The following is a 21945-nucleotide window of genomic DNA, read 5'->3' on the forward strand; positions in this document are numbered from 1 at the left end:
GTTCTTTGATGTCTGATATCTGATCCCTTCTACACCTCGTGGTCAGACAGGCTGGTGTGCTTCTTCCATCTGGGCTTTGATGCTTCTCAGCTAGATGGCCGCTTGTATGTCTTCAAGCCTGTAAGACCCTGGATGCTATATCTTATGGTAGCCAAGCACCATCAGCTTTCTTCACCACCCTTGCTTATGTTCACATTTTTCTTCAGCAATCGATTCGGGAAGGTGTGCATCCTGGAATGCCAATTTAAAAGAACAATGTGTTCTTGTAATGAGTAAGTGCTTGAGTGGAGGCCCAATGGCCATCTGCTGCCAGGGGTACATAGGGTAGCCAACCCCAAGGGGGGTGGGGGGAGGAACAGGGAAAGGAAAATTAAAAAATTTTAAAAAGGGATATGTGACGGGGTAATAGGGCACTGATAAAAGGGAAGGGGAAGGGTGTTGTTTGTGTCTCCACAGGGAAAGAGGGACCAGATTTAAAGCCAGAGCCAGACGAATGCAGCTTGTCGGCAAGGAGTGGGGAGCCAGTGGAGGGGCCTGAGGGCTCGGCCCCATGCCAGCCATGTGGACAACAACCCCTCCCCCCAGAAGAAGTTACTCGAGAGGACGGCAATGACGCTGCAGTTAGGGGAGAGGGGCATGTCTGATCAGAGCAAATGGGAGCATTTGGGGAGGAAGTGAGAGCAGAGCACATTCTGACCCACCAGGCCTGAAGACGACATCCTGGCTCTGAACAGCCTGTGGACAGAGTGGACAATATGGCTGATCCCACCATGAGACACGCCATCCCTTGATGGCCCCGGGCTCTAAGGGGGACAACGCTGGGGACTCAGTGTTGGGACTGGCCCAGACTGACCCTGAGACACCAAGGCAAACCACAAAAAGCGTGCGGCAGAGCAACCGTGGGAGCAGAGCAGAGCCCCCGAGGGAGTACTAAGGACAGACTTGGGGGCCAGAGCATGGTACCCCATCGGTCTTGACTGGAGGACACGTGTCGCCTAGAGATCAAAAATCAGACCTTGACCTATTTACAGGTTTTTCTTTCTGCTTAAATTTTTGTTTTGTTTTGTTTGTTTAATTAACTTATTCTTCTAGGTAATAGGTTTCCTTTTTTGATGCCATCGCTGTGCTCTCACTGATTGCCTATCTTGCTATGGCTTGGTTTTTTATGCATATTAGTATCTCTATAGATCTATCTTGATAAGGTAGACTGGACGAATAGTTTGGAGGAGAAAACAACGGGACCAACGGTTCAGGAGGGACACGGGAGAGGGGGAGGCGGGGGTAAGGAGGTGGTGCTACCAGCCCAGGGACAGGGGAGCAACAAGTGATCCAAAAACAGTGGCAAGGAGGATGCGAGAGGCCTGGTAGGGATTCAACAAGGGCATTGTAACCGAGAGAAATCACTGAAACCCAAAGGAAAGCTGCGCATGACAGTGGGACACGAGGAAAGTAAAGGGAAACAGAGGAAAGAACTAGGGGACAAAGGGTGTGTATAGAGGTTTTAAGACTGGAATGTACATATGTAAATATATTTATATAAGAATGTGGGCAAACAGATTTACGTGCATATATGTATAGGTTTGGAAACATTTTCCAAACTCATCTATTTGGATGGCCTACAGCACCTCCCTCTTGTAAGTCATCGAATCACTTTACTTCATGTCCCTCTTCACTTGAAGAAAGGAAGTCCCATGGAGTGGTCAGGTGAGTAAGGTATGTGGAACAAGAGAGGCATGCTGTTTTGAGATGGCTGTGGGAGCAGATCCACTGTCGTGGTGGCAAAACCAGTCCCCCATCTACCACAAATCAGGCCTTTTTTGTAGCACACTGTTATGCTATCTTTTCAGAACCTCTCAACAGAAAGCTTGATTAATAGTCTGACCTGGTGGAATGAACTCCAAATGCACTACATGGTTGACATTTTCGTCATTTTGGGAAGCTGATGGACATCCAGAATAAGGTTTGTCATCAATCTACATTTCACCTTTTCTGAAACTAGAAAACCACTGGTACACTTGAGTTTTGCCCATAGGGCTGTCCTTGTAAGCTGTGTTCAACATCACAAGAGTTTCTGAGGCATTTTACCTGAGCAGGAAACAAAATTTTACAGCCGCACACTGTTCTCTTAAATCAGAAATCACATAAAAACGAAGTTCAAGTGAAACTGCTTTATCAAAAAAAATTCACTGTGACTAGCGAGAACCTTCCCAAGAGACACCACTGGGTGCACTAATTCAGAGTGAGCTTCTCAATGCTCAGCTAGTGGGGGGGAAATGCGTACAATGAAAGCTCCCTCCACGCAGAGCTTTTTCTGGTTTTCGTTTTTCTTGGGGGGGTACCCTCTCATATGGTGTCTTTTTAAAAAAGATCTCATCTCGTTTTAGGACAAAAAGACCATAGTGATGATGACTGCTGGGTTCAAATATATACATTTTGGAACAGGAATTTTATTTGAAGAGGTCAAAGCCAATTGTGCCAAACCTCATTCTGTCTGAATTTATCCTCTCAGTGCACAAAAAGAAGACAAGCATCAATACTGACTGACCATACCTGAGAGGAAGTGACTTAAGATGACAGGAAATCCAACAGATCACAAAAGATCCACCCTACTCTCAAAGAAGCAAATGAAGTCCTAAAAATAAATTACATTGGGGCGCATACGATGGGTAAGAAAGAAATTCCCATGAGGGTCCACCCTTTATCTTGGAAAAGGTATCTCACAGCAGGTATTGATTGATAGGATTTTATGCTAATGTTTAGATTCTGACAAGAAACCAGTTATTTTAGAAAGAAAAGGCATACTTGCTTGATACTACTTTGAAGCTATGACTACCTCCCAAGCTTGAAAACTGGCTGTACAGAGATTGCATAAGAAAACAAATAAAAAGCAAGCAAAAAAATGTTTTAACAGCTTCAGTTTACACTTATAAATATTCAATTCACAAACTACAAAGGTAACCTTTGCATGGTAAATCTTTGCAACCATTACAACTTACCTGCATTATGGTGCAAATACAAGTATCCAATCAGAACAAGTTACTAGTTCTTAAGATTCTTAAATCTAATAAGGATTTTATAAAATTAGCATTACCGTTTCATCTTATTCTGAAAAGCTTTTAGTTTTTGACAGAGAAGCTAAAATCCCTTCAAAAGAGTTAAATCATCTCACTGTATTTATTAAATAGGTAAGGTTACATCAGCATAAACAGAAATATACAGGTAAAGGCATGCAGAACCAGTCTCAGGTTTAAACAAACTCCTTTATATAGTAAAATATGTTTCCTTTGATGCCACATATTCACAGGAATCTAACCCCAAAATCGTTTGGATCAGTAACAGCTAATACTTATGTAGCATTTCACAATTTGCAAAGCACTTTGACGGACATGATCTCATTTGAAACTCACCAGGAAATAGGAAGGCGCTATTTTTAGGTCCCATTTTTACACGTGAGGAAGCTGACACTAAATGGCTGACTTGCCCAAGCTCACAGAGCTACTAGTAGCTGGCTGGGTCTCTAACACAGGCCTCCTGACTTTAAATTCTCTACTTTTACCATGGCATCATTTATTCTGTTTCAAATATTATAATCGGAGTAAATAAATGCCAAAATCTCAAACACCCATCTATCTATGCCTCCCCACTCCTACCTCCACCCCAATCTAAACCTGTAACTCTGGGTGTTTATTCTTTCTAGGGAAAAAGGAAAGTTTTCTTAATTTATATAAGAACCATTTCTTTGGCCATTCAACATATACTGGGAAATATTTTAGCCACTAGAGGTTTTGCACAGGCATGCGTGCCTATATGCATTTTTCTAGGTAGTGGGTCAGATTCCAAAAGTCCATGACCCTAAAAAGGTCCAAGCTAGTGTTGCCTCATCAATAAATTAAATCCTCCATTTCCTAAATTTACAAAGAGCCTTATCTAGGCCTCATACTGTGCCCTACCTTCACACTTTTGCCCTCCCTAATCCAGGGTTTTTCCCACACTGCCCATGTAATCATGCTGTAGCTATCACCATTTTTTAAAACCATACCCAAAGTCTGAAGCAAATGGTAACATATTAAATCAATGAGTTGAAAAATTAAACTGAAATGAAAAGAATTACTTCTGTTAAAATGTAATCTTTAACACATACTTTTTCTTGTGATTTTACTTCCCCGAATGACTATTTTCTTACCATAAACATTCCAATCCCCCCCAAAGAAATTTCACACACTTAACTACTTAGAACTTCTGAAATACCACTCTTCATCAAGAACCTTCTAGATTACCAAGAAAACAAGATAAGACAAGATATCATAGAAGGAATTTGAGTCTGTTAAGCAGCTTACCCAGCTATCATACGGGAAGGATTGAGCATATCTTCACGGGGAGGAGGGAGCAGAGAAGAGTAGAAGGCGCCTACTGTCCGAAACCCTGATTTGAATCTGTAACATACTCCTACCAACCACTCGACCTGTACATCAGTAGTCTCCCTCATCTTAGCGCTTTTCTATCCAAATGTGCATAAACAAACTTTACTCTTCCATCTTTCAGCTCCTCGGCAGTTTTTCAAGGTCACTTTTGCAAGCAACGACAGAGGCCTGCAACTTTGACTCCTACACTACTCCAACTCCAAGAGCTCAAAATCTAAACCCTTATCGATCCTCTCGGGTAAGTTCTGTATGGGGAAGAGAGAGCAAGGCAAATCAACATCCTCCAAACTTCTCCTCTAATAGGGCCTGCGCCTATTCCCTACCCAGAGACAGAGTGCTGCTGGCTCACTGCTCCAGTCTGCTGCAGAAATGTTCCAATGACCTTCATTCTGTATTTGCAAATAAAAAGAAAACACGGGATTGCTTTTATTTACCAAGTGTACTTTAGAGCTTAGTACAAGGGATGGAAGACTTCTCTGTTCAAAAGAACTCACTGACTAGCGATTAGCAACCTACATTAGCTTCCCGAAAAGGTGGAGGGGGGTGGGGGGTAGGGTAATTTATCAAGGGCAAAAGACAGGGTGCCTCTACTAGACCTCTCCTATTCATAAGCTGCAGGTAAATTCAGATTTTAAACATGACACACAGAAAAGGTAATGCATTTGCCCACAACACTTGAAAAGAACCAAATCAATGCATGACAAAATGTGTACAAACTGGTAGAGAAAGATTTGCTCTGTTCACTGCTAATATAGTGTAGCGTGTTTCTGACCACTATTCTGAGCTTACGTGAACATTTTAAACCTGAAAGGTTGTCACTAAATTAATTAGTACTTATTAGAAACTATACACAGTCAGATAAATCAAGAAAGTTATGGAAGAATTTCACATTGGCATATGGGCCCTCACAATTCAACCCTGCATCATGCAAATCATATTTTTATACAAATTCAGAACAGTAATGGTGTTGCTTCCACCTCTGAAAATAGATGTCAACAAAGTGCATGGAAATAGAAAAACTCTGGCTAGATCTCAGCTTATTCTGTAGGAAAGCTTCAGTGCACTTGAACAAAGGAAAATTATCTGGAAAACAGTTAAGTTTACCCAATGAAAAGAGAAAGTGCTTTGCTTCTGTGTGGCCCTGAGAAATGATGAAGATTTCTTCATGTACCTGACATTGTCAATACTCAGCTAGCAACAGAAATTCTAGTTGAAGGGCATGCAAAATCTACAGAGCAAGGTATTCTAGGTGCATCAAAAGGTATGCATGGAATGTAAAGTGGCCATTTTCTGTAACAGTGCAACTTGTCTACACTCTCTGACGCTAAACAGTTTCTATCATTGCAACACAAAACAAAGAATTAAACTTACCGGGAACTGCATTAATTTTACATGTAGTTATTTATATCTCCTCGGACAGGGAGAATTTAAGTCACTCCTATCCCTCCCCCCAAAAGGACGGCGGAAACAAAAGGCAGCAGGAGATGAAGAAACCTGAGTCTGGTATGTCCACTCCAGTGAAAACCCGAACAGCTGTCCCTCCACCCCCCAACAAACTATTCGCCATTTTTCTTTGTCTTTCAGCTGACCCCTGCCTCAGTGAAAAACTCCGAGGCTCCAATGAAGCCCTGCAGCCTCCTTCCACTTTAACAGTCAAAGGCATTCAATCTAGCATGCTATTTGACACCAAACCTTGCCTCCAGAGTGGCCCCATTGGCTGAGCTGCTTAATCGACTAAGAACACAAAACCACGATTGGCTGTTCACGTCATCAGTTACCTCCTTTGTACACTTCCTGTTTTAAAGTTACCTTGAGAAGCAGAGCAGGGGTCAGATCCGCACTTCAAAACTACAGGAACTTAAAGCTTGGAAATGTCTGGAAAATGCAAACAGCAGATGTGCTAGGGCCTCACGTGCTTCCCAAATAGAAGATACTGCAAATTTAGCAATGTTCTTAAAATCACACGAAAGACACATTACAGCTCCCACCCAAGGGATTTCTTATTGGCTGTCAGAGTTCATTTTTTAAAATGTAAGGTAATTGATTTGCTTCTGATTGGCCATCAAAGATGTCTGTGAGCTATAGCTACAGAATCCTAAGGCACGGAACTAGAGAAACAAGATACACAAGGTCGGAAGTTGTGACTTAACTATCTTTGATTTTCTGTTGCGAATTAACAGAGTTAATCCAATGGCTTCCAAGAAAATGCAACTTCTTTTAACAAGCCAATGGTCAGACAACTGTTTGCAGGACTTCCCAAAAGGCAGCTGTCATTAAATATGAGGTTGTTTTCAAAGCACAGAGGGCAAAGCACTTTATTTTGTAACGTAAAGTAAATCGGAAAACTCTGTATAAAGCTATGAACTAATATATGAAGTCAGTGGAACAGAAGCCTTTCCAAAAAAAGTCTACCAGGAACCCTATGAAATATACTTGGGGGGGGGCACGTCGGGGGTGGCGGTGGGGAACGGCAATGATGGCAAAGATGCTAGAATGTCAGCCAATAAATTAGTTAAAGCACATTATAGTTTGACAAATTCATTCATTCATTCGAGACAGTCACAAAATGTTAGCTGTCACGGCATTTTGGTGTCACAGACTTCATAAGAGTAATTTTCACTCCCCCATTTTGAAGAATGTATAGCAGGGCTGATCTAAGTATTCTTACTTGATTCACTGTAGTTACTGAAAGCATAAAGTGCTCAAGTACAAATAGTGGTCAAATATTTACTTAGGGTTTGGGGACCTAACTGCTTAGGTTTTAAACGGTAGGTTCTAATGTGGTATGAAAAAAAATCAATAAATGTTTTTCTTTTTATATATAAAACATTCAGATGGAAACCTCACCAATTCCTGAGGCCTTTAATAACCACCTTAGATCTGCTTCATCTTTTCAAAACTAAATATCCTAAGTCTAAGCAAGGTAACCAATTTGCTAGTTTGGGGGTGTTTTTCCACTGCCAACTCAAAGTGACCCTATAAAGTAGAACTGCCCCCTGTGAGTTTCTGAGACTATACTGTTGATAGGAGTAGAAAGCCCCTTTCTCCCACAAAGCAGCTGGTGATATAGAACCACTAACCCTGCGGATCACAGCTGAAAACTTAACTACTACATCAGCAGGTTTTTTTAGAAATTCCTTGATTGACCTTACAGGAGAGGTCAACCTGAACATCTGCAGAAATTTGGCAGGATCTTGAAATAGAAACAAGGTGGTTTTCTAATCACTTTGCTGTATTAACTTCTCTATGCATAATCCTAAGGAGCTCTGGTGACACTGCAAACCAAAAAGGTCGGCAGTTTGAACCCACCAGACTTTCTATGGGATAGAGGTGGCAGTCTGCTTCCTAAAAGATTTAAAGCCTTGGAAACTCTGTAACAGTTCTACTTTGTCCTTTGGGGGGTGGGGGGGTATGAGTTGGAAAAACTTGATAGCAAGGGGGCTGGTTTGGTAAGCATACTCTATTTCCCACACTGAAATGAAGAAATGTAGTGCAGATGGTCCCAGCATCCATTCTGACAACTCCGTTGTAAGTCAGTTCTACTGTAGGTTGATTAACTCATTTCCTATTGCCTTTGACTTTTAATATGTTTATAAATCCAGTCTTTATTTCTCTTTTGGGGTTGTCATAAGAACAATATTAGTAAATTATGTGCTACAATACTATATTGGTATATATTACTAAGGATATTTATTTTTTTAAAGGATGATGTTAAGTCTGATTCATCATAATGCAAATACACAGAAAGTCAGTGTTAGATCCTGTGTGAGGCACATTATAGATACTATTCCTCTAACCCACACTATATCCCCATTATTTACATGTGAGAAAGTGAGGTTCGGAGAAGGTAAGCAAGTAGCCCTAGTCATAAACTAAGATGCAAACTCAGGTCCCACAAAGGGTATTCTTTGAACTGCACCACAATGCTTACTGAGACATGAGATACCTCTAAGGAATTTCTTAGGAATCATATATGTAGAGATAACATAAACCATTAAACAATTTCACTGATTTAGGCAATGGAAATCTGACTCATGTTGAATTCGACCTGTTTGAATGGAGACCTAGCTAAATACCTAATCAAAATAGAACCCTATATATTGATACAAACTTTATTACTAAAGTATTAAGAATAGTCAACCAGTAATATCACATTTATAATTTATAAGGATTTGAACAGCTAACTAAATTACTAACAGTACTCAATGAAATATTAAGAGATTAACTGTCAAATAAGAGTCTGGGGGAAAAAAGTTTGGCTATGCTGACAGGGAGTCCCTGGTGGTACAGTGACATACTCTGAAGGTTAACACCAGAGGCACTTAGAAAGAGAGGCCTGGAGATCTACTTCTGAAAAAATCAGCCAAACCTGATGGAGTGCAGTTCTGCTCTCACACAGTCACCATGAGGCAGAAGTGATTCACCAGCCACTTTTTATTTTTTTAATGCTAACAGCTGGGGGGAAAGGGGGTGCTGCAGTTACATAGTTAAGGTATTATGGTTTTTCTTAAAAGTTTACATCACTAATTCTAAAAGCTATTAGTCTAGAAAATGAAACCAAGAAGGCTTATAAATTTCTTATTCCCAAAACATTCTCAACTCAGTAGCAAGCTGGGGGGGGGGGGGGTGTCCATAGGGCCTCAAATAATAGGCAGAATATCAGAATATGTTCAGAGTATCATTAACTATTATTAATGACACTATAGAAAAGCAACTAAGCTTTAGTGGTCAGGCTGAGTTAGCGTCAAACTCTGGCCCGTCACTGTTTATTAAATGCAAGTCACTGGACTAATCTTAAACTTCAGTTTTCTCATCTATAAAATATGAATATCATATGGGGGGGGGTCTTCAAAACATTCTTAAGAAAAATGAATTAAAAGATAATGTAATTTTTCCATGAACTTTTTGAAGGCCCCTCATATACCATTAGTTACTGTAAGGATTAAATAAGCTAACATATACGGAAGCTATTTGAAGGAAAAATCTCTCCCCTTCCCCAGTATACCCTGCAGCCCTGACAGCACAAGGCCATAGCTCTAGAAAGCAGTGCAGGACTACCTAGAAGCTGCTACTCAAAATCTTTCCCAGCTTTTATGCTGGAAACCTATGCTTTTCACCACCAACCCCAACCAAGATCTGGTTACTGTTCCCAAAGTCTGCCCTTTGACTTTTGCTGTACTAGATTAAACCAATCATGTCCCTTGGTACTTTGTGGAGGACTTCAGCAGTTTTTATTAGTTCTTAGCACCTTGTAAGAAAAACACTTTAACTCCGACTTCTTATCAACAGTCACCTTAGAACTCAAACCAGGAGTGGGAAGAAAACTCAAATTAACCCTTGAATCTCCCTTATTTATTCCTGATTTATTCCCTCACTATAGCTTCCTCTTCTCTGGCCTGTCATTAGTGTGCCTTAAGACCCTTTTGGGATTCCGCTTAACAATCTTACTGATCCTAGATCCCATCAGCCCTCTACAGCAAACAAATGCACTGTCTCCCTAAATAGCATCCAGATCACAAACAAAACCCATGACTCTGGTTATGTGATTTAAGCTTCAATGCTCTTAGTCAAAAGACCAACCTTGAGTCTGTAACCACCTATTTACTAGCTGTATTACCTGGGTCAAGCTACTTACCATTTGAGCTTATTGCTTCCAGTATAAAATAGAAAAAAGCTAATACCAACTCATAAGAATATTAAAGTTTAAATAAGACAAGTGGAAGTATTTGAGATAATACTGGCCATATGGTAGGTACTCACTTAATATCTAAATATGCACTTACTAAAACACTTACCACACAATTATATCTTAAGATGTCTCTAGCCCTAGAGAAAGCCTTCTTGTAGGCAGTGCTTGTCTTATTGATCTCCATATCCCCAATGCTCAGCAGATACATAAATCAAACCCAGCCTCTCAGCCTTACTGCTTACTGAGTAAAAGGAAAGGGAAGGGAATGACCCAAACTGGAGAGTGAATGTCACATCTAAAAGGGTGGGCACTACTGAGCTCCAACTGAAAACAGTCCCTCAAGAATGTTGATCCAGGCTAATAGGAGAATCTTAAAAAGAAGCAAAAGTTAAGATATTTTTAATGTCAGAATTTTGGGTCCAATTTTTTTTTAACGAAAAATAATGTAAGAATAACCAAAAAAATTCATGAACTGCCAGGCTATAACTTCTGACCCACATCCTTCATGACTTGGTGCTAAACAATCATTATTTAGTTCCCAAAGCAAATCTACCTTCAAGCTTTAAGAACAGGGAAGGGGGGAGAGTGACATAGTTTCTAAAGAATTTGACAGAAATTCTAAAGATAATTTCAAAGATACTGTAGAAACATTTGAAGCAATGATACTATCAATGAAATAAGGAGTGTCACTGTGCTCAATGAATGCCTGTTCAGTAAGTAACTGAATGCACATTTCTAAACCGAGATGACCTTTGAAATCACATCCACCCCAAAGACACACACACACACACACAATGTATAAACAGTTTTTTGGGACTTCATCCACATATCACTCAATTCAGCAGTTCAACCACATCAAGAAGAGTTGTGCAATCTTTACCACAATCAATTTTAGGACATTTTCTTTTTTCCGTACTCATGTTATTTGTGTAGTTTTTTTTCAAGAGTTTATATTTCTTTTTTTTTAACATTTTATTAGGGGCTCATACAACTGTTATCCCAATCCATACACACATCAATTGTGTAAAGCGCATTTGTACATCGTTTCTCAAAACATTTTCTCTCCGTTGAAACCCCCGACATTAGGTCCTCATTTTTCCCCTCCCTCCCCGCTCCCCCCTCCCACATGAGCCCTTGATAGTTTATAAATGGGTATTTTGTCATATCTTGCCCTGTCCGACGTCTCCCTTCATCCACTTTTTGGTTGTCTGTCCCCCAGGGAGGAGGTCACACACAGTTCCATGTAATCGGTTCCCTCTTTCCTACTCATTCTCCCTTTACCCTGTTTTGCCACTCATACCACTGGTCCTATAGGGCTCATCTGTCCTGGATTCCCTGGATTTTCAGTTCCTATCTGTACCAGTGTACCTCCTCTGGTCTAGCCAGTCTTGCAAGATAGAATTCGAGTCATGGTAGTGGGAGCGGGGAGGAAACCTTTAGGAACTAGAGGAAGGTTGTATTTCTCATCATTGTTACATCGCACCCTGACTGGCTCATCTCCTCCCCGAGACCCCTCTGCAAGGGGCTCTCCAGTGGCCTACTAATGGGCTTTGGATCTCCACTCTGCACTCCCCCCATCATTCACTATGGTAAGATTTTTTGTTCTGATGATGCCTTACACCTGATCCCTTCGACACCTCGTGGTTGCATAGGCTGGTGTGCTTCTTCCATGTGGACTTTGTTGCTTCTGAGCTAGATGGCCGCTTGATTACCTTTAAGCCTTTAAGACCCCAGATGCTATACTTTTTGATAGCCGGGCACCATCAGCTTTCTTCGCCACATTTGCTTATGCACCCATTTGTCTTCAGTGATCCGTTCGACACCCCGTGATCACACAGGTTGATATGTTGTTCCATGTGGGCTTTGTTGCTTCTGAGCTAGATGGCCGCTTGTTTACCTTCAAGCTTTTAAGACCCCAGACGCTATATCTTTTGATAGCCGGGCACCATCAGCTTTCTTCACCACCTTTGCTTATTCACCCGCTTTGTCTTCAGCGGTTGTGTCGGGAAGGTGAGCATCATAGAATGCCAATTTACTAGAAGAAAGTATTCTTGTGTTGAGGGAGTACTTGAGTGGAGGCCCAATGTCCTTCTGCTACCTTAATACCAAACCTATAAATGTAGGCTCATAGATCTATTTCCCCATCCTCATATATTTGTATATGTACATGTCTTTATCTAGAGCTCTATAAATACCCTTTGCCTAAGAGTTTATATTTCTTTGGAGACATATATGCTCTAAGAAAAATTCTTTCCCACAACTAGTCAAGCTACCACACAAAATAATTCATTTCTTATTCATAGACTCTAACAGAACTGCTCAACTGGGCCTCACTACAGAGCAGTCATAACATAAAATGTTTCTTAGGTGTTTTCACAAACCAGGTCCCATGGTCAGGTAAGTCAGAGAAACACTACGTAATGTATTCTTCGCCTTGAAGGGTCGGTCATAAGTGACAAGAGTATAAAGCGTCAGACAAGCATATCTGTAATACAAAATCCATTTCACTTCGGCTGTTATTTGGTAAAGGAGCCTTTTTTCCTTCCCAGTGGACACTTGTTAGCACTGTACAGAACTAAGGAGGGCAGTGTTAGTTCTATAGCAGAATTCTCACCTCTCATGCATAAGAGCCAATTTCCATACCCATCCATACCCATCTGTCAGAGGAAGCCTTAATGTTGCTATGATGCTGAACAGGCTCAGTGAACTTTCCTAAGACAGACAAGAAGAATGAGGGTGGCAGTCTACTTCAAAAAAATTCAGCCCGTGAAAACCCTATAGATCGCACAAGTGGTCAATCCATAAGTGATCATGGGGCTAGAGCAGGAGGGAGGAGCATTTCCTTTTATTGTGCACAGGGTCCCCATCCTCATGAGTCAGACTCAGCAGCACCTAGCAATGTTCAATGGAATGCTCTGATTAAGTGCTGCTATAAGCCAGCTTACCAATGTTATCAAAACTCAATTGCCACCAAGTGGAGTCAAGACTTACAATGATCCTACAAAACAAAGATAGAACGGTCCCTGTGGGTTTCCAAGACTGTAACTGTGGGAGTAGAAACCTCATCTTTCTCAAGCAGAGGAGCTGATGAGTTCAAACTGCTGACCTGGCAGTTAATAGCCCAAGTCTTAAACCCACTAGAGAACTAAAAGAACAATATGCAACTCTATCCTGACTACCTTCCAAAATAGTTAGTTTTACACCCATTATCCTTTTCCTTTTTCAGTACTACTGAAAATTACATTAAATGCCACCAAAAATAGCAATCTTCTGCCTCCAAATTGTCACCCAAGCGTGTGCTGCTTCTTAAAAAGTTTCAACTTTTTAATTTGATAAAAAGCTACTTATAAAAAAAAAAAAACTACTTATCTTCAGGGTACAATAATAACTTTTAAGACTGGTAGAAATAAACAAAAATGTTCAATTACACAGATTCTATATTACCTACATACTTTAGTCCTTGATCTTTACAATGGAAAGGTCACACTACTGATCTGGGCAAAGCCTCACTTCATATGGATCACTAAATAATTTGCCAGCTCCTGAAGACAGGGCAACTAACTTAAATATTCAGAAAACCTTCAGTAACTCTAACAGACTTAAGCCAATGGCCTGGTACAAAATATTCCATGTTCCAATTGTCTATGAGTAATTGTCTATGAGTCATCTCATTCTTCTTTATTGAAGCACTGCTCAAAATCACTATTTATAGTGCCTGCCCATGAATGTATTTAAGAATAGAACAAATTCTTGAATCTAATTTATAAGGATATACTGTTGATTTTAAGTGGAGAGAATGAATTTAAATAGGGCACCTTAAATACCTTGGACATGGACTTGCACCTTTAATTTAAACCTATTGGAGTGGAAACATTTGAAAACAAAGGTTGGACTCAGGCTCAGCTCTCTGGATTGCACCTGAAGTTTACCCTTTAGAAAACTCACTCCATCAAAGAAAGTATGCAGGATTTAGAAGTCATCTGTCTGTAGAACATAAGAACTTTAGCCAAAAAGCAAAGATATCATAGCTAAAACATAAAGAAATATAAGGAATGTACAGAAAAATTTGCCACCGAGCCAGCATTCTGTAAGCAGAGAATTTTGTTTTTCTCAAACATTCCAAAACGTTGTCTTCCCGCTTACTCCAAAGACAATGCCACCCCTTACAGCTCACAGCGGTCCTGCAGAGCAGAAAGCCAGGTCTTATCACCCCTACTTCGCAGAGTAAGAAACCAAGGCTGAGTCATGTTCAGCCCTTCCCCAACTCACACAGAGGGTGAGTGCATTGCAGAAAGAATTTGTTCCCAGATTGGACTCCAAACTCAGCAATGCAATGCCCCTCCTCGCGAGGAATTTTTTGGCCAAAATATTTTAAAGTCATTTCCTCTTGCATATTAATCTATTTAAATTATGTGAGGTGTTTTAGTCTCTGTGGGACAATACTGAAATGACCTTGTAGCCTTCCTAGCTTGTCACACTGCATGCATGAAAAACTGAACAAACAAAATGAAAAGAGAGAGACTGTAAGACATCAGATAACTCACAACCAGTTTGCTTTTAGCACAAGAAATAGAATGGAAAAGAACAACTTGCTAGCTAAGGAATGTTTCTCCTAGACTGTGTGCCTAAGGCTGGAATGACCCTCAAGAAGGTCATCTGTGACCCTAATAATGTCCTCTGAAGTTCTCCTCCCTCCTGTGTAATGGGACAACGTTGGGGAAACATGCAGAGTTCTCAAAGTTGACGATGCTATCAAGGCAGTTCCGTGCTTTCACAGGAGAGGCCATGCTGTCTGGTAAAATGAGCGATGATCTGGAAATCCATGACCAGCACGAGACTTGGCTCAGCCTCTGAATAGTTAAATGGCATGGTCATGTCATCTCATTCTTTAAAGCCCCAGTACAAAGGACGGTCTGAAGGAATCTAAAGGTTTTTTGTTTCCCATAATATTCTACAGGGCCAGGATAACAATGTTTGAGGATAAGGACTCCACAAATTGTGCAGGAATTAGGAACTACAAAGTTGTGTTTTAATCCTGTCACTTACTTAGTTGTGTGGTCTTGAAGAATTACACAAGCCCTCTGTGCCTGGGTCTCCTTACAAGGGAAATGAGTTTAGTAAGAGTTATCCGCGTCCGTCATACCTTTGAGAGGATAACACATATAACGCATTTTTTTTCAAATAATGTATTTTTACTCTCTCACACAGTCATCGAGTGAATGCTGAGTCATAGTGACCCTATAGGACAAGGCAGAACTGCCCCTGTGCGTTTCCAAGACTGTAACTGTTGCCAGGAGTAGAAAGCCTCATCTTTCTCTTGCGGGCGGCTAGTGGTTTCAAACTGCCGACCCTGCGTATCACAAGCCAACCCACACCACTACACCACCAGCTTTTATCCTAGTAAGCACAATAAAGCACTCAAAAGGCAGTAACTATGCTATTATCCCCAAGTTTGGTTTCTATTTCCTTAGTTTGGTACCTCTGAACTAGAAGGAAAGAGATGTGAACTGACCCAAAAGGAGGACATCATTTTGTTTTGCCTCCATTTCTCTACAGATAAAATGGGGATACGAAAACAAATATTCAAAATGATATATTGTGAATGAGGGGACATGCAGATTAGGGACCCAAAGCCCATCTGTAGGCAACTGGACATCCCCCTACAGAAAGGTCCTGGGGAGTAGATGAGCCAGTCAGGGTGTAGTATAGTAACAATGAAACAAACAATTTTCCTCCAGTTCTTAAATGCTTCCTCCCCCCACTCTCATGATCCCAATTCTACCTTACAAATCCTGCTAGACCAGAGGAGGTACACTGGTACAGATAGGAACTGGAAACAGGGAATCCAGGGCGGATGATCCCTTCAGAACCAGTGGTGAGAGTGGCGATACTGGGAGTGTAGAGGGAAGGTGGGGTAGAAAGGGGGAACTGATTACAAGAATCTACATATAATCTTCTCCCTGGGGGCTGGACAACGGAAGGGGGGTGAGGGGATAAATTGTCAGGGGTTCATGAGGGAGGTGGGAGAGGGGAGGGAGGGGAAAAGATGGGGAGCTGATACCGTGGGCTTGGGTGGAAGGCAAGTGTTTTGAGAATGACGAGGGCAACAGATGTTGCAAATGTGCTTGACACAATGGATGGATGTATGGATTGTGATAAGTTATACGAGCCCCAATAAAATGATTTTAAATATATATATACATACTTTTAATGAATTAGTTTTGACCAAATAAAGAATGTGAAAGCATTAATGGATAACAGAATTTTTATACAGATTAAATATTATACCATTTATAAACTATTAAATATTAATATGGTTTCTGCTTAGAATATTAGAGTTCACAAGTTTCAATATAAATGCAGACCTATTCAGACCTCCTAGGAGTTCAAGATTTCTCAGGTGGTTTATTCTGGAAACAGGTGAGCAAGTGAGCATGGTTTTCAGGAGCCAATGTGGAAGAAAAGGCCCTGGGAGTAAGTAGCAGTTTCTCATGAAATGTGTGAATTCCTGAAGTCCGCATGGAATCTCCATTGCTATTTACTATATATACTTGAGGACAAGCCGAGTCTTTCAGCCCTTTTTTGTTGTTGTTGTTGTTGCAGTTTTTGTAGTAAAATTAGGTGCCTCGGCTGATATTTGGGTCAGCTTATAATCGAGTATATATGGTAAACTGGGGGCTGGACAACTTTGGATTACAAGGGCTCACCCTGGTCATTATATTCATCTCCAAATAATTAAATTTTTACCGAGTAAATTAGGTTATGTGTGTGTGTGTTACATATAGTTCACCACCACAGTCTGTCAATCAATAAATAATCAATAAGGAAGACTGGAGAATTGATGCCCTGTAATTATGGTGGGGAAGAATACTGAATATAACATTAATTGCCAGAAGAACAGAAAAAGTACGTCTTGGAAAAAATACAGCCAAAACGCTCCTTGGAAAGAGGAGACCCTCAAAGAGATAGATTAGAATGAGCTCAAACATGGTAACAACTGTGAGAACGGTGCCAGCTGGGCAGCGTTTTGTTCTATTGTACAGCCAACAGGGTAGGTTTGAGTTGGAACTGACTTGACAGCACCTAGCAAGAGTTTGACCCTACCCGCAGTACCACAGAAGAGAACACCTGGCTGCTTTAAGACTGTAGCTAAGAAAATCTTAAGGAGCAATTCCACTCTGGAACATATGGGATGATAGAACATACTTGCTGGAAACAAACAACACACACAAATTGATTTTTATAACCTTGTCCAGACTTACAAAAAAGAGTGCACAGCATGACATTCCTCATGTGTGATTAACTTAATGACAAAATGAGGCCGAGAGGCAAATGCAGAAAGCAGTCTTCTTCATGCCAAGCAGTGCATGAAAAGCCCTATTGTCACTGGAACCTTTGCCTCTATTTTCCACACTGAATTATTATATTGTAAATAAAATGGAGGGCGTGGGTGAGAGGAGCGGGCCTTCATCCAATCACATTAAGACAAAGCAATAAGACTTAGTCTACTGTCTCCCCTTAAAAATGGATACAAAGATTTCTAAGCAAAGTTCGTATTAAAAATATTTTATTGGATCAGTTTTCATTTTATACACCGTGCAGAATAAATTTATCTTAAAATCAGCGTGCCACAGTTTGAAGAAAGTGCTAACCCTCTGACTGGTTCTGGTGTTTGGCGGCAAGGGTCCTATGGAACTGGTGATGTCTGAAAGCTATACCGTGAGCTCTTTTCACCAGGCACACAGTAGTGCCCCACTGTTTGGCATAAACTACTTCCATCTACAGAAAGACTGTGTCAGCAGTATTATGAAGTCTGATTCTTAATAGTTTCTGTACATATTTTTCCTGTTATCTACCTGTATTCAGAAAAAAGATCCAGAAATTTACCTTCTCCATGTTCCCTTTCACAATAGAAATACCTAGTTGAAGAACTCATATTCTATATGGGTACAATTCTGTGGTCTAAACGCTTAAACAATGCAACATATTCCTGTGAATTATATCTTCCCATTAAGTACACTTTGTTTTCCTTACATTTTTAAAATTGTAAAGTAAGTAGGAGGGCTCGGGTCAGCACACTTTGATCATTCAGAAGTCAAAGAAAGGTGACCCACTTTAAAATATTTGCGCATTTGACCAGTCAAGTGTATGTTGATAACATGACATAGCAGATAAACTACAGGTTTGGGCAACTTGAGTTTGAATCCTAACTCAAGCACTTACTGAGCACTGGACAAGACAAGCTATTTGTCTCTGACCATAAAGCCTTCATCTATAATACAGTGGTAAAAAAATAAGGGTGTTCTGTTCGATATACCTCAGAATATCATGTCCATTCCTCTACTATTTTCTCCTTCTCTCACAAAGATGTAGTTAAGATTACATAAAACTACTCAAAGTTGAAAATTTACAGGAGCTTCTTGGAATGGGTAAAACATGTGTTGTGTTCATCTGAAGCTAGATCAATGAAAAATAAATCATGAAAACAGAGCTTGAACACATATGTCCCCATATTCCTGTACCCTGAAGCGACCAAATGTAAAGCCATTCTAGTCACTAGAACTCGATGGAAAAAGAAACGTACTGCCAACAAACTCACCCTTAAGAGTTTTGGATTAGAACAAAAGCTTTTGAAATATGAACCAGAAAATGGTGAGAAGCCTGGTTACTTAAGGCAAGAAGTTATGCACTGCTTATTCTAGCTTGGGACTGCTTAAAAAAAAACACGTGCGTATATATGTGGTACAATATTTGTAGGCACATATCAAAGAGAATGAGCCAAGATCTCTGCCAGGCTTCATTCCTGCAATAGGGAATCTTAACAATATTCACTCAACAACTAATTGCCAGATACTTAATATCTGGTAGAAAGCCCCGACTTCATCCCACAGAGCAGCTGCTAACAGATTCAAACTGCTAACAGCACGGTGCTCCGTGGAAGAAAGACAAGGCTTTTTACTCCTGTAAACTAAGAAGCAGTTCTACCTGTCCTATCAGGTCGCTATGTGTCGGTAGTTGAATTTGTTTTGGTTTGAGTATAGCTTGTGGAAACCACCTTCCCGGCAGAAGAATTTCACAAACATCAAATGATACTACTGTCTGGCTGTGCTTCCTAAGCTTGGCATTCAGTGACTAAGACAGGGCACATCCACCCTCTGGATACGTCCTGGTCTGCGGACCACCCCTTCACATCACATCCCAAGTCTGAGATGTTTGAACTCCAAGACTCCAACCAATGGTTCAAGTTCAAACGCAGTAGCAAAATCTCTGATCATTCTATCATTCCAATAGGGTCCATACGCCCTCTCCTCATCTACCATGCTGTGAGCTCTGGAATCCTAGGACTTCAACGTCACGGTGTCATACTCCCAAGTCCAGCAGCCCTGGATCTCGGTGACCCTTCTCAGTCTGTAACTCCGGTTTCCGTATTCCCAGGCTGACACTCCAGCAGCGTCTACGTCCCCATCCTGGCGTTGCATGTTACCGGTAGGGTACCCTTGGATTCTGGAGTACCCCTACTCTGGGGCACCCCGCTGGTGACCCCCAAAGGACTCGCCAAACCATCACTGCCTTGCCCCTAGACCTCCCGGGCCACTCTCGAACTCCACTCCACGCCTGCGCCGTAGGGGGTCATCGCCTCAGCAGCCCAGACCCAGGAGGCGCGCATCCTCCAGCCTCTGATTTCTCTTCACCCCTTAGTCCGGAGCCAGCGCGACCAATAAGGTGCCAGGTCCGCGGCCTCCCCGCCACGGACCAATCCGAGCGAGCCCCCCCGCCGCCGCCTTCCGCCAATGGGAGAAAGCCCGCGGGCCGGGCCGACGAAGCGCACGGACCCCTCGAGCTCCGAGGAAGCGACGGCGGCGGGCCCGGCGGGCACTCAACATGGCGGCGGGCAGGCCGAACCGAACGACAGCTGCAGTCGCGCGAGGGAAGTGAGGGCTCCACTGGAGGCGGGAAGCGCTGCCCCTCCCCCCGCCGCCGCCGCTCAACTCTCACACCCTCCGCCCACGACGCTCCCGCACTCACACGACTCTGCTCGGGGGTCCAAGAACAAGCAGGAGCCGCCCCCGCGCTCCTGCGGCGTCGGGCAATGCAGAGGCCCGGGCCGGGCGGAGGGGTGGGGGAAGCGTGCGTCACGGAGAACGGAGCGCGCGCGAAGTGGGGGCACAAACAAGATGGCGGCCACGCCGTTTGCACCGTCTGCCCTTCCCCCACCCCCTCCTTGGCGCCTTGACTCTCCGTAGCTTGCAGTGCGCAGAAGCCCAGCTGCTGAAAATCTCGCGAGGATTGGAAAGGGGCGCCCACTTGGTCCGGGAGAATTTCTTGGCCCCGCCCCTTTCCAGGAGATCCGCAGGCGTTTCCTGGTGACCTCTATTGGGCGTTCTATCCTTGTGGAGGTCGGCTGTCCTTCACGCTTTGAATTTTGGAGATAATTGTTGGCTAATTTGGGGAAGGAGGCAGAGAACTACATAAAGATGCTAGATTGGATAAACACATAGTTAATGCTAAAAGTGAACAATGATATACTTCAGAATAAACAAATACTGCCCAAGAATGTTCTGCTTGTAACTTTACATCTACATAGGCGTTGGGTTTTGGTTTTTGGGTTTGTTTTTTTTATTTGAACACAGATAGTGAGAAACTTAAGACAACTTTAAACTCCAGCTACTATGAGCAGTTTGTTCTTTTTCATAAAGTATCCCTGCATCTCCGTGATCATTTACAAGGCCTTAGTATTATTCTCATTTTACAGGTGATAAAACTGAATCTCAAATGGAGTTAAATAATTGGAGCTAGTGCTCACAATTAGTGTCAAAAAATTTTAATAGCTCTAAAACCTGTAGATGAATCATCAGATATGTATTGAATGGGATTATCTGCAATGAGCCAATTAGGTAGGCTAGCCCAGAAAGGCACTGGGACTGTTGCTGGTAACCTTAAATTGCCCCAATGACCTTGGAGCCTTTCTGACACTGTGTTGAGGGATCCCCAACCATAAAATCAACACACTATTAAGGACTCGATAGAAAGTAAATGTTTAGAAAATAATGATGGCAGCATATGTACAAATAAGCTTGATACAATTCATGGACGGATTCTTACAAGATCTGTAACAGCCCCCAATAAAATGATCTTTTAATTTAAAGAAAGCAAAACACTATTACTGCTTTCCTTTGGGGTCATGACCCTGGTAGAAAGCTGATATTGGTGGAATAAACCTTGACTTGAATTCAGGAAAATTGCTTTCAAGTCCAGCTTCAATCTTACTTCAGGCACTGAATAAATATTTGATGAATGAACAAAACCTAACTAGCTCTAAGTCACCTGACTTCACTAAGGCACAGTTTCTTCATTTGTAAAATGATCTAATTTCCACCTCCTGGGAGTGTTGGGGAAATTAAAAAGAATAGTGAGCGAGTGCTTTGTAAATTGCAGGCATGTTATATATAAATGTTAATGACAGTTTTAGAGATGAGAAATATCACTGAAGAAGTAAAGAGATCCAAAATAAATAATAGGTTAAGATAGTAGAGGAACTTAGCTAACAGAGAAAAAGCCAGCTAAGTCTCATACAAATATTTATTTAGCCGTTATTACATATGGTTCACCATGTTAGAGAAAGAAATGTAAAAATGTATAAGAAGCAACACAGATTAGAAGAATTGTCACTACATAGGAGCTGCAGTTTTCTTCCAAGAGCTTGGAAATCAGGTTGCCTCAGAATTAGACTAATAAAATCCACATGGAAAGGCATCATGCCTGGAAAATAGAGGCAGCAAAAAGAAGGCCCTGAACGTAAAGGCCGCAAACAACCCACTGCCGTTGAGTCGATTC

General features: G+C 41.6%; 1 protein-coding gene across 4 annotated transcripts in view; it reads right to left on the reverse strand.

Annotated features, from left to right (window-relative positions):
- NFYC (nuclear transcription factor Y subunit gamma) overlaps positions 1–20258 on the reverse strand; it is an 85613-nt gene extending 65355 nt beyond the window's left edge. Inside the window, exon 1 of one of the 4 annotated variants that reach the window (XM_045298877.1) lies at positions 20137–20258. The gene's annotated coding sequence lies outside the window, so the exon portion shown is untranslated. Of the gene's footprint in view, positions 1–4744; positions 4811–5792; positions 5988–20099 lie in introns of those variants that run through there. The other 3 variants (XM_045298879.1, XM_045298875.1, XM_045298878.1) reach the window with 3 other exon arrangements.
- Between the last annotated feature and the right edge of the window lie 1687 nt (positions 20259–21945).

Source organism: Echinops telfairi, unplaced genomic scaffold (genome assembly GCF_000313985.2).
Source record: "Echinops telfairi isolate 266 unplaced genomic scaffold, ASM31398v2 ScPeMD7_7457;HRSCAF=8495, whole genome shotgun sequence".
Classification (NCBI taxonomy): domain Eukaryota; kingdom Metazoa; phylum Chordata; class Mammalia; order Afrosoricida; family Tenrecidae; genus Echinops; species Echinops telfairi.